Here is a 12,297-nt window from a genome sequence, read left to right as displayed (position 1 = left end):
GCGAGTCAACCCTACCTTCCAGCTTGGTGTATGCCATTTCAACTGATGGGGCTCTGGCTTTGGGCGGGTATCAGGCACCCTAAGTCAGGGGTTCCCAAACTTTTCCATGCCAAGGCCCCCCAAACAGCATTAGCTTCTGGCCAGGGACCCCCTTTGCAAACCCACAGACAATGCTACAAAATATGTAAAGGAACATCAACTTTTAGAATGTTTTCTCTTACTTTTATTCAATAGTCAATAATTAGCATAAGAATATTATTAACTAATGTTTTCAACACAAATATTTTCCCACTGAACAATAAACTGTATAACCTCCTGTAGTACCTGATTCAACTCGTTATCCATCCTTTTTGCGACCAGTGCCTCGCGATGGAGCATGCAGTGTGTGGCCACTACATGCGGGGCCTTCTGCTTAATGAGAGCGGTCACTCCACTGATCTTCCCGGTCATTGCCGCAGCTCCGTCCGAACACCCCTCCACACAACGGGCCCAGTCCAATCCGTTAGACTCGATGTAATCGTCCAAAACTTGAAAAATGTCTTTCCCAGTAGTTCTTCTTTCAAGTGCTTTACAAAATAGTATTTCCTCCACAAATCTTTCCTGTGAAATAAATCTGATGTGCACAAGCAGTTGGGCCTCATTGGATAAATCTGTGCTCTCATCCAGCTGAAGTGCGAAGTATTCGCTGGCTCTCACCTGCTCCAACAGCTGAGCAGATACGTCTTGAGCCATGTCACCAATCCGTCGGCTCACGGTGTTATCAGAGAGTGGGACAGCATCGTTTTTTTTTTTTTTTTTTGGCAGCATCCTCACCAGGCAATTCTCAGACAATGTCTTTGGTGGCTGGTAAAATCAAATCTTCTCCAATTGAGTGAGGTTTTTTAGCACGAGCAATGTGGTACGAGGCTAAAAATGATGCCTTCAGGGCCCGCTCGGGGACAGTAGCTTGCTGGGTGAATGCAGCAGATTGCCTGACCAAATGCTCTTCTTTGCGTCTGAAGAAATCTACTGTTTTTTCGGCATCTGTCGGATGTTTTTGTACCAAGTGACGCTGAAGTTTCGAAGGTTTTAAGCACTCGTTTGACAGGGTCTCCAGACAGAGGACGCATTTCGGGCAATCATGGCCATTTTTCTGTATGGCTTTAAAGCCATACTTAATGTATGCTGCCTCATATTTTCGGATTTTAGTTGGCCAGGACTTAGTTTTTTTCGCAGCAGTGTCCTCCACAGCAGGGCTGTTGGTTTGTTCCTTCGGTCTCTTCTTCAAAAACCTGTCCATTTTGCGCTAGCAATACGCTAGCTTGAGGAGCAAAGCAGCTTGATAAATGGCGCAAACCGCAACATCACAGGCAATCGGAGAGATGAGCATGGCAAACAACGTTTCGATATGATGTATTATTAATAATTATATTTTATAATAATGATTAAAAAACTAATTACAATATATTTAATAATTATTTTAAAGTATTTTTTTTGCAATTTTTTTTTTTATCGTCCCTCCAACTTTCTGAGGCCCCCCTAGCACCCCCTGGCGGCCCCCCCAAGGGGCCACGGCCCCCACTTTGAAAACCACTGCCCTAAGTAATCAAACCCGACACCACTGCCTTGCGGTTAGGTTTTCTGAACCAAAGGCTAAGGGTGAGGTCCCTGACAGAAACCTCAAAGTCAACGGCAGCAGGTTGGTGGATGGTTGCAGACGGCATGTTTCAGAACGAAGCCGATGGCAGCTGGTTCCCGACATCCTCTCTGAGGAGAGGTCACCCACCCAAGTGAGCTGGGTACTGCAGGGCAACTCGGGTTTCCACCGGTTGTAGTGCTGCGGCACTCCATTGGATCACTGGAGGCCAGAGTCCAGAGAGTAGCTGGGTTGGTGCACCCACAGCTGCCTATGCTACTATACTTCTGTGCAGGCAAGCCCAGTCACAGTTGGCAACGACTGACGGCCAGAGAGAGAGGATCAAAAAAAAAGAAAAAAAAAGACGTCCTTATACACAACGTGATTAAAAAAAAAAATTGGTATTGACGTATCTCTACCAATTAGTGCATAGTATGCCATTTGTGACACAGCCTGCCCTGAATAGTCTTTAAATATGTATTGCCTCTTTCCACCATCGATTGAAATCCACCAGCTGAAAGGCTGTAGAACAAGCCACATTATGAAATGTTTTACCTTCAGTCGCTTGCAATAGCATTTTTCTACCAGACGGCTTCTAATCCCCAAATCCCCATGCCTCAACTTGACATTCTGAATCAGATGAAGCACCTACAGCTGTGCCTGCTGTCAGTTTGACAATTACTGCACTGAAATTTGCACGGATATCTAAACACACATCGCTTGTTCTCTTCTCCATCTCTGGAGGCGGCGATGCATTACAGACAGACACTCATTCTTCTTCAATTATTGGTTCTTAATCTTTTATCGACCAACGTTAGTTACTATTAATCTATTTTTTGGGGGGGATCTTCTCCCAATTCCCACCCATCAAACAGGTCTCCCTGATCACATGACTGTTACCAACCAGGGAGGGTGATGGTCATCACATGACATCACAGGCCAGCCATCCGCATCTTCTCGAACTGCTGCTTATGCAACGTTGGGGGGGGGGGAACACCCTCTAAGGAAAGTGCTATCTGCCCACTTCTGTAAGCATGAGCTCAAAGACACCCACAATTGGCTAGCGTTGCTGTAATCATAGCCTCCCTGAGAGCACAGGCCTATTTTGCACTCTCAGGCTCCCGGCCACGGATGGCTGCAACTCAGGAGCCAATCTAATTTTACATATGAAGGAAGGAAGTAAATGATCTATAGACTACAGAGCATGGAAAAGCCATCACAATGTAGAGGACTAGAAATGTAGTTAAATAAAATAATGAGTTTGCTAATTCAACTTAACAACTCTACTGGCCATGGTACAAGTGAGATATTGTCCAACAAAATGATCCTATAAAATAATAAACCTGATCGAGGGAACACTATTGTGTTTTGTTTTTTTTCCAATCCACCCAGTCCATTACATTCTTATAACCAAACACTATTTTGGATGTTTTCAATGGTCCCTGTCAGTTCGACGATGGGGAACCCGTGTAGCCCTTTGGTGGTGCTTCTTGCACCTCTCTTCTGCCATAGACGTCAGTCTGGCTTTGCAGAGTGGCATTCCCTCATACAGCTGCGATATCCAGGCCTGGCATTCCAAGGACATTCTAAACCAGGACTGGCTGTCAAATCCAAAGATTTTGAGATCTTCCTTAGTGCAGTCTTTCCATCTCTTCCTTGGTCTTCCCCTAGAACATATGCCATGTCTCAATTCTCCAAACAGCAATTGCTTGGGAATTCTACTGTCATCCATCCGGGATATGTGGCCGAGCCATCGGATCCTGTTGCCTCTGAGAATGGTCTCTATCCAGATGGTCTTCCAGAGTGGAGAAAGATATTATCTCCTTCTGTAAATTCGCCTTCACCAGAAGTCCAGCACTCATTTAAGCAGGCAATATCGATGTTCAAACGTTTGAGCTCAGTAGCTACTAGCACTGTTCGGCGTTCAGGGGCCTGACGCCAGATTGTTGGCACATCAGAGAGTTTTATAACTTTCCAAGGAGCTAATTTAACCTGTTCCAGGTATCTGCGGGTACGTCTGGGCTGATCAGGGCCACGGGGTCCTTTTGGCTTTACCCGAGGTCTGTTGTCGTTGCTGTTGTGCTGCCAAGGTTTATGCTGCAGTTGTTGGTATTGCTTATGATATCTTTCTGGGTCCGTAGCGGGTAAGAATTTGGCAGTGAGGGGACGCTAGCCCCATGCTGCGGGCAACCAGGCTGCCCATTTTCCATGCTTGCATACCTCAATGGTTAGATTGTGGAGTGGAATCACTTGGAAACACAATCACCACAATTGAGCGAGAGAGGCCATGAATTGAAGAGTCAATGGGCTAGCCCAAGCAAAGGTTGACTGATTTTATATCAGGGTTTACGCCCTTAGATCCACCGTGTTCAGCAAAAACAGGGGCGCCACAGGCAAGAACACAGCAGTCTTCACACGTGAGAGGCTAGGTGGTGCGGCCACTTGCTGGAATACAGGCCGTATTTTGCATGTCACATGGTGCTGGATATGGGGAGACCAGTCTGGGACGCCAAGTGTTATGGCCAGCCAGAAAGGTACTACTCCTCCAGTGATCCTTGCCTTTGGATGTTATCCATCCATCCATTATCTGTAGCCGCTTATCCTGTTCTACAGGGTCGCAGGCAAGCTGGAGCCTATCCCAGCTGACTATGAGCAAGAGGTGGGGTACACCCTGGACAAGTTGCCAGGTAATGCAGGGCTGACACAGAGACAAACAACCATTCACACTCACACCTACAGTCAATTTAGAGCCACCAATTAGCCTAACCTGCATGTCTTTGGACTGTGGAAGAAACCCACGCAGACATGGGGAGAACATGCCAACTCCACACAGAAAGGCCCTCACCGGCCGCTGGGCTTGAACCCAGGACCTTCTCGCTGTGAGGGGACAGTGCTAACCACTACACCACCGTGCCACCCCCTTTGGATGTTATATATAAATGTACAACCCCAATTCCAAATAAAAACGGAATGCAATAATTTACAAATCTCAAAAACTGATATTGTATTCACAATAGAACATAAACGACATATCAAATGTCGAAAGTGAGACATTTTGAAATTTCATGCCAAATATTGGCTCATTTGAAATTTCATGACAGCAACACATCTCAAAAAAGTTGGGACAGGGGCAATAAGAGGCTGGAAAAGTTAAAGGTACAAAAAAGGAACAGCTGGAGGACCAAATTGCAACTCATTAGGTCAATTGGCAATAGGTCATTAACATGACTGGGTATAAAAAGAGCATCTTGGAGTGGCAGCGGCTCTCAGAAGTAAAGATGGGAAGAGGATCACCAATCCCCCTAATTCTGCGCCGACAAATAGTGGAGCAATATCAGAAAGGAGTTCGACAGTGTAAAATTGCAAAGAGTTTGAACATATCATCATCTACAGTGCATAATATGCACTGTAGATGATATGTTGCGTGTTATTCACACAAACGTGCGCAGTCTAATTAACAAAATAGAGCCCGTGCGTCTATGGGCAAAGTTTACTGACTGTGACATTATGGTTTTAACAGAGACACGGCTAAATTCTTCAATCACAAATCAAATGATATACATTGATGGCTACACCATCTTCCGGTCGGATCGCGTGAAAAGAGGAGGGGGCGTTGCAATCTACACCAAAACATCACTGGACTGCTCCCTCATCGAGTCAATCACAAGACCAAGATTTTTTTTAATTGTTGGCAGTAAAACTTATTATGCCAAATAGCGCCGGTCTTACATTAATTGGGTGTTATCGCCCACCATCTGCTTCAGCTGAGGCTGCAACCGCACTGTCGGAAGTGCTGCAAAAATTCACTGACGAGTGTCTACTGCTGGGAGATTTAAACTGGGACTGGTTGTCCACAACATCAAACGCACTTAAGGACATTTGCGACACGTTCCACCTTACGCAATTAATGCATGCGCCCACTCGCATTAATACAAAGGACATGAACAAGTCGACTCTGTTAGATGTCATTCCTACAAACACCCCGCATAAATATACTGCTGTTGGTATACTTTGTAATGATATCAGTGACCACTGTACAATTGCTTGTGTCAGGAATTGTAAGCCTCCAAAAACTATTTCAAGATACGTCTTCAAACGGGACTACAAACATTTTAATGAACAGGCTTTCCTACACGATGTTTTTCATAGTGATTTGCATTGTGTGTGCAATATGACTGATGTTGAACAGGCTTGGGACTTTTTTAAATTAACTTTTCTTTCTTTAATTAACAAACATGCCCCAATGAGATCTTTTAGAATAAGTGGTAAAAACAATCCTTGGTTTAAAGATGACATTGCTGTGGCCATTAGAGAAATGGACAGGGCTTGGGCAATTGCTCAGAAACATAATGACCCCAAGCTGTGGTTTGACTACAGGATTCTTAGAAACCGCTGCACAAGATTAGTGAATAATGCAAAAAGTGGTTATTACCTTGAAATGATAAATGAAAATTTAAATGACCCTAAAAAGTTTTGGAAGCTGATCAAATCTACTGAAGGTACAAATTACGCCACCTACCCTTCCAAACTCTCTTACATGTAGCAAGGGGGAAATTATAGGGAAACAAAACATTGTGAACGCTTTTAATGAACATTTTATAAATGCAGGGGTTATGACTCAGACCAGTACTGCAGTAACAAACACTGACCACATATGTACAGTACTTCATCTAACATTTGTCCTTTTCATTTTACTCATATCTCCACCTCATAGACTGGTACCAAAATTCAAAAAAGTGCTTATTTAAGGAGTTAAAGGCATTTTTGAGACAAAGTCGGCAAACAGTCTCATTTAGTCAATTTGGGTGTGCCGAATTCAAATCTGCAATATGCCGAGCTCTATCTGACCTCTGTTGACCTCTAGAGGTCATTGAACTTTGGGCCTGTAAACGTCTCCGTTGAACCCAGTTTCTCAGCTTTCTAAGGAATGAAATGTATTAAATGATGAATGAAGTTAGCAAATGGCCTTGTTTGTTAAATGTTTGGGTGCTGAATTCATTTTTCATTTGTAAAACGACATATGACCTCTGATAACCTCAAGGTCATTAAACTTGGCCTATAGGCCTATGCATTTAACGGCATTTTTAAACTGACTTTACTCCCCCAAAAAGAATATGAACAGACAAAAAACAAATAGAAAGGAACAAATACAACATTAAATGCCAGTCCATGTACATGTGACTTACTTTTCACAATGAGAATGCCTAGGCGATCACCTTACATAACACTGCATTACATTTAGCGGTTATTGTTTATACAAAGCTACTGAAAAAAGTCTCAATGGGACAATCCTGGCTAAATAAAGGAATAATAAATAATAATAAAATAAAAACCAGATACATTAACGGAGAGTTTGTTTTCATGCATCCAACATGTTCTGATCATGCGTTTTCAAAGCCTTGAATAAAATCAAGTCCTGCACACTTGCCCAAACCCAGGACCAAAGGCATCAAGGCAACATCAACATTACCTATGAGTTAAAAATGTTTATTTTTTAATATTACATTTATTTCTTCCAGTCAGTGCCAACATCCTTGTAAGATTTGGAAGAACACTGGTTCATGTTAATACGATGTGAACTGATCATACTCACTATACATAATTCAAACTAGTGAAGAGATACTCATTTAAAGATAGACTGCCTTTCGGATTTTTCAAGTGTAGGTCATAAAAAGAATTTTCCCTGACACCCAATTATTTTGGTTTAGTGGACCGAAAGCTATTGAATTCGAATCACAGACTTCCGATTTTATCCGTTTTTTAGCTGAAAGGCTGCAGAACAAGCCATGTTATGAAATGTTCGACCTTCAGTCGCTTACAATAGTATTTTTCTACCAGACAGCTTCTAATCCCCCAAATCCCCCATCCCTCAACTTTACATTATGAATCAGATGAAGCACCTCCAGCTGTGCCTGCTGTCACGGTTTGATAATTATTGCACTCAAGTTTGCACAGATACCTAAACACATATCGGATCGATTCGCTTGTTCTCTTCTCCATCCCTTCAATTATTGGTTCTTTTATCGACCAACGTTAAAGCTAGATGACCTTTCAGATTTTTCAAGTGTAGGTCATAAAAGAATTTCCCCTGACACCCAATTATTTTTGTTTAGTGGACTGAAAGCTACTGAATTCAAATCACAGACTTCCAATTTTATTAGGTCGTTTTGTTTTGTTTTTTTTAAATAGAACAATTAAAGGAACAGTCCACCGTACTTCCATAATGAAATATGCTCTTATCTGAATTGAGACGAGCTGCTCCGTATCTCTCCGAGCTTTGCGCGACCTCCCAGTCAGTCAGATGCAGTCAGACGTGCTGTCACTCCTGTTAGCAATGTAGCTAGGCTCAGCATGGCCAATGGTATTTTTTGGGGCTGTAGTTAGATGCGACCAAACTCTTCCGCGTTTTTCCTGTTTACATAGGTTTATATGACCAGTGATATGAAACAAGTTCAGTTAGACAAATTGAAACGTAGCGATTTTCTATGCTATGGAAAGTCCGCACTATAATGACAGGCGTACTAACACCTTCTGCGCGCTTCGGCAGCGCATTGATACGGAGCTCAGATATCAATGCGCTGTCGAAGCGCGCAGAAGGTGTTAGTACGCCTGTCATTATAGTGCGGACTTTCCATAGCATAGAAAATCGCTACGTTTCAATTTGTCTAACTGAACTTGTTTCATATCACTGGTCATATAAACCTATGTAAACAGGAAAAACGCGGAAGAGTTTGGTCGCATCTAACTACAGCCCCAAAAAATACCATTGGCCATGCTGAGCCTAGCTACATTGCTAACAGGAGTGACAGCACGTCTGACTGCATCTGACTGACTGGGAGGTCGCGCAAAGCTCGGAGAGATACGGAGCAGCTCGTCTCAATTCAGATAAGAGCATATTTCATTATGGAAATACGGTGGACTGTTCCTTTAACAGGGCTCGAAATTCATATATTTTTTCACCAGCCAGCCGGACTAGTTACCTTCCAAAGTAACTCGCCAAACAGAAAATCAACTCGCCAAAATTTGTTCATGTATGAATTTTACTTCTGTCAAAAATAACGCAAAAGAGAGTAGTTACCATTGTTCATGACTAATGTGCATTTATTTCAAGACCCGAGTATTTTGATACTGGGGTTTTTTTTTGCACACTTTACAAATTGGCATTTGCTGTTCCACGTCCTCCTCGCGATATCCAAAAAATGCCAGAAGACTGACCCCTTACTAGTTCTTTTAGGAACCAATTCGTCCGCTTCCATTTTTAATTTGTCGCTGAAATTGACAGAGCTTACACGGTAGCCTATGCAACACCAGCGATTGCACGAACTGAGTCAGTGCTGTAAAGCGAAACTAGGAAATCTTCCCGCAAGTTCCTTTCAGCACCAAGATGTCGCCCGGGATTGGTTGGTGAGTGCGTGACATTATTGTTTTTTTTTTTTTTACCCTTAGGCAGCCTCTCACGTTACTGCCTGAGGGACAGGGAGAAAACTACCGGAAAAGGTTTTAAACAAACGCAACAAACACGAAACAAACGCAAGTCAGCAGATGACCATAAAATACTCAATAGTTACGATATAATAATTATATGTATCTCACACAGAATTTTCGGAGATATATCGAGTATATTCGATATATCGCACAGCCCTAGTCTGAATTTTCACTTCATATATATTTTTTATTTTCAACTAGCCAGCCGGGCTGCCTAGTGACAGGAATTACCCGCCAAATGACAAGTTAAGTCGCCTCGGGTGACCGGACCACCGCGAATTTCGAGCCCTGATTAATTAATTTAGGGCCACACAGCCTTCAATTCTCCACTATTTTTTCCTGCTTCACCATGATGCAATACAAGATACTACGTCATGCATCACGTGGTGGGCTTTCCCCGTTTGCACAAGGCATTGTGGGATACGAATTTGAAACAGGAGAGAAAAATGGAGGACGTGAGTGTGCACGTGAAAGACCGACTACAATAACAGAAAACGAGAAGAAAAGACCTTATGTTGTGAAGGAAAGGAAACGCAGGACCAAAAGAAGGTAAACCTGCATATGCGCACATAGACTTCCTCTGCCTGCTTGACTGCACGAAGCGAGCAATTTCATGCACATTATTTGCTAGGGAATCCCCTGAAAGTAATAACTTCCCAGACACACAATGGCCTGTTTTTTTTTTTTTTTTAAGATATTGCAGAAATAAACATATCACAATGACCAAATTTCAGAGGGAACTAAATTTCACCGATTTTATGAACTCAAAAGGCCGTCTAGCTTTAAATTAAATTTCATATAAGCAATGAAATTGTGTTTTGATAAGAAACTGAACATTTGTATGTAAACTAATATACTAGTGCATCTCAAAAAATTAGAATATTGTGAAAAAGTTCAATATTTTCCATCAGTTATTTAAGAAAGTGAAAATGTTATATATTATAGACTCATTACACAAACTAAAATGTTTCAAGAATTTTTCTATTTTAATTTTAATCAGTATGGCATACAGTATAAAAACATAAAAAAACCCATCTCAAAATATTAGAATATTTCATTTCGAGTTTGAGTAAAACAGTATGAACACAGTGTATCTCTCGGTCTAGTTCAGTACACACAACCACAATCATGGGGAAGACTGCTGACTTGACTGTTGTCCAGAAGACGATCAGTGATGCCCTCCACAAGGACGGTAAGCCACAAAAGGTCATTGTTGAAAAGGGTGGCTGGAAAAGGTGCACAAGCAACAGGGATGGCCGCAGTCTTGAGAGGATTGTCAAGAAAAGTTGATTCAAGAACTTGGGAGAGCTTCACAAGGAGTGGACTGAGGCTGGTGTCAGTGTATCAAGACCCATGACGAACAGACATCTTCAAGAAAGGGGCTACAACTTTCGCATTCCTAATATCAAGCTACTCCTGAGCCAGAGACAATGTCAGAAGTGTCTTATCTGGGCTAAGGAGAGAAAGAAATGGACTGTTGCTCAGTGGTCCAAAGTCCTCTTTTCAGATGAAAGTACATTTTGCATTTAATTTGGAAATGACAGTTCTAGAGTCTGGAGGAAGAGTGGAGAGGCACAGAATCCAAGGTGTTTGAAGCCCAGTGTGAAGTTTCCACAGTCTGTGATGATTTGGGGTGCCATGTCATCTGCTGGTGTTGGTCCACTGTATTTTATCAAGTCCAAAGTCAACACAGCCATCTACCAGGAGATTTTAAAGCACTTCATGCTTCCATCTGCTGACGAGCTTTTTGGAGATGCTGATTTCCTTTTCCAGCAGGACTTAGCACCTACCCACAGTGCCAAAACTACTACCAAACGGTTTGCTGACCATGATATTACTGTGTTTGATTGGCCAGCCAACTTGCCGGACCTGAACCCCATAGAGAATCTATGGGGTATTGTCAAGAGGAAGATGAGAAACACCTGACCCAAAAATACAGATACGCTGAAGGCCACTATCAAAGCAACGTGGGCTTCAATAACACCTCAGCAGTGCCACAGACTGATCACCTCCATGCCACACTGCACTGCTACAGTAATTCATGGTAAAGGAGCCCCAACCAAGTATTGAGTGTATAAATGAATATACTTTTCAGAAGTTGGACATTTCTGTATTGTAAATCCTTTTTTTATTGATCTTAGGGAATATTCTAATAATTTGAGATACTGGATTTCTGATTTTCATGAGCTATAAGCCATAATCATCAAAATTAAAACAAAAAAGGCTTTAACCCTTTGGTGACTGACCCCTTGAAAATGGTTCCTCCAGGAACGATGATGTTTCAGTTGTCAAGACAACGGAAAAACTAAAATACAAAAACAGAAAGATACGTCACAATGCTCTTGTGCACAAAACAAAATGCTCTTGTACTTGTATTTGTATTTTAGTTTTTCTGTTGTCTTGACAACTGAAACGTCATGGTTCCTGGAGGAACCATTTTCAAGGGGTCAGTCACCTTCACTTTACATGTAATGAATATAGGATATATGAAAGTTTACCTTTTTGAATTAAATTATGAAAAAAAGGAACTTTTTCATGGTATTCTATTTTTTTGAGATGCACTAGTGTGTATATATATGTGTTACATGTTGTCTTAAATCTGACAGACTACATATTCCCTTCAAGTGTGGAAATTATTGAAAACTCAGACAAATCCTTTTTTTTTTTTAATCTGTTGAAGAACTCATATGAAACTCCCCTATTCAATAGAGGACATGTTCCTAAGTAACACATGAACCATGTTGTGAGCGATGCAGCATCATACACTTTTAGAGATCTCTCACACACACACACAGCTGAAATTTCATCCCCATCCCGGAGTGAAACTTTGGCTCCTAACAGACTTGTACTGACTTGGCTGTTGATCCGAGCAGCTTAGAGGCGTGAGGATAACTGGAGCTCTTCTGTGAGGAGTAAAGAAGTTGAGAATGGCATCGTGGTCTTTATCGCCTGTGTGCGGCGAGTTCCTGAGGTAAAGCCTGCCACTGTGTGGGTAGATAAGAAGCACTTCATCTTCAGCACTCGAATGCAGGAGGCTGCAGGAGATATACTACGCAAGTGTGGTTGCTACAATTCCAAGCTGAAACATCAGTGTATATCCCTGATCAACATCACTCACACCTTAATTATTACAGCTTTCACAGTCCCACAAGCGGCAAACACAGGCGTCCATGTCCAAATTATACTGCACATAACAT

At 42.2% G+C, this 12,297-nt stretch overlaps 1 protein-coding gene across 1 annotated transcript in view; it reads right to left on the bottom strand.

Annotated features, from left to right (window-relative positions):
* Window positions 1-12,297, bottom strand: part of LOC132871680 (cullin-3-like) — a 186,308-nt gene that overhangs the window by 109,326 nt on the left and 64,685 nt on the right. The window lies entirely within an intron of this gene.

This window comes from Neoarius graeffei, chromosome 23 (assembly GCF_027579695.1).
Source record: "Neoarius graeffei isolate fNeoGra1 chromosome 23, fNeoGra1.pri, whole genome shotgun sequence".
NCBI lineage: Eukaryota > Metazoa > Chordata > Actinopteri > Siluriformes > Ariidae > Neoarius > Neoarius graeffei.
This window is presented reverse-complemented; position numbering and strand designations above follow the sequence as displayed.